This window comes from Schistocerca serialis, chromosome 3 (assembly GCF_023864345.2).
Source record: "Schistocerca serialis cubense isolate TAMUIC-IGC-003099 chromosome 3, iqSchSeri2.2, whole genome shotgun sequence".
Lineage (NCBI taxonomy): Eukaryota > Metazoa > Arthropoda > Insecta > Orthoptera > Acrididae > Schistocerca > Schistocerca serialis.
In genome coordinates this window covers 396,793,583-396,794,967 of record NC_064640.1, presented here as the reverse complement: position 1 = coordinate 396,794,967, position 1,385 = coordinate 396,793,583, and positions in this window count along the sequence as shown.

The following is a 1,385-nucleotide window of genomic DNA, read 5'->3' as shown; positions in this document are numbered from 1 at the left end:
AAATGGTACCCCAAGAACCCACCGCCACACATCCGAACGTGGATTGTTGCATGTAGAGTATAAATGTAGATGCAGATATAGAATATAGGAAGACAGAGTGTACCTGAATGAATTTTCTCTCTACAGTGGAGTGTGTAAAATTTCCTAGCAGATTAAAACTTTGTGCTGGACCGAGACTCGAACTCCGAACCCTTGCATTTCGCGGGCAAGTGCTCTCCCAGCTGAGCTACCTAAGCACGACTCAGAATCCGTCCTCACAGCTTTAATTCACAGATGTACTCCTGCATACCTTGCGGGACTAGCACTCCTGGAACAAAGGATAATACGGAAACATGGTTTAGCAACAGTCTGTGGGTTTGTTTTCCCAATGAATTTTCACTCTGCACCGACGTGTTCGCCGAATTTAAACTTCCTGGTAGTTTAAAATGATGAGCCGAACTGGAACTGTAACCTTTGCATGAGGTACTGACGGAAGTAAAGCTGTGGCGACTGGTAGGGAGTCGCCCTTGTGTAGCTTATTCGGCAGAGCACTTGCCCGCGGGAGGTGAAGGTCCCAGGTTCGAGTCCCAGTCCAGCACACAGTTTTAAATTGCCAGGAAGTTTCATCATGCACCTGTTCACTTGCATCTACTATTTGCGTGATATAGTGTGTGAATAAAGCGGATTATGTTTCACCCAAGTCGTTTTTCTAAACCAGCGTTTAATATTTGATTGGAGGTTGCTTTTTTTTCGGGATCGACATGATTTTTGAACTTAAAATATGCCTTCAGATTCAGGAACAGACGGAGGTAAGCGATATTGGTTTGTAATTCTGACGAGAAATATCTTACTCTTTGCATATTGTCGACAAACGTTAACATACAATAGTTAAACGTAGAACTTCGGAATTACTAAAAATTATTCATTTCTGTAGCTTAAGTATTCTCAGATACCTGACAATGAATTTTGTCACTTTATTCGCCTAATAATTAGTTCAATTAAAGCTATAGCATAACTGATATGTGCAGCAAGTCGCCTTGGGATCACTTCAGAAGAAGTATTGTTTCTGCGAGATTTCTCCAAGTATTCGTACTCAAAGTTTGACCGTGAAGAAATCAGTATCCTTGCGACTTCTAGCCCGATATGTAAGACTTGTCTAGCTCACGTGGTCTAGCGGCGTTCAAGTGCCCCGATCCAGAATGCGAAGGTGCCTTTTACAGTTTGATGACTTCACCCCCACGTACTCCACCCACCACCTTGAAATGTAAGGCTGGTCGGATGCTTCTAAATCCATCATCAAAGAATTCTTATTATTACAGTTTATTGGTATACAGTCGTTAATGCTTTTTTTCAAAATAATATAAATGACGTAATATATAAAAATTTTCGCTAAAGGTACAGAGAAT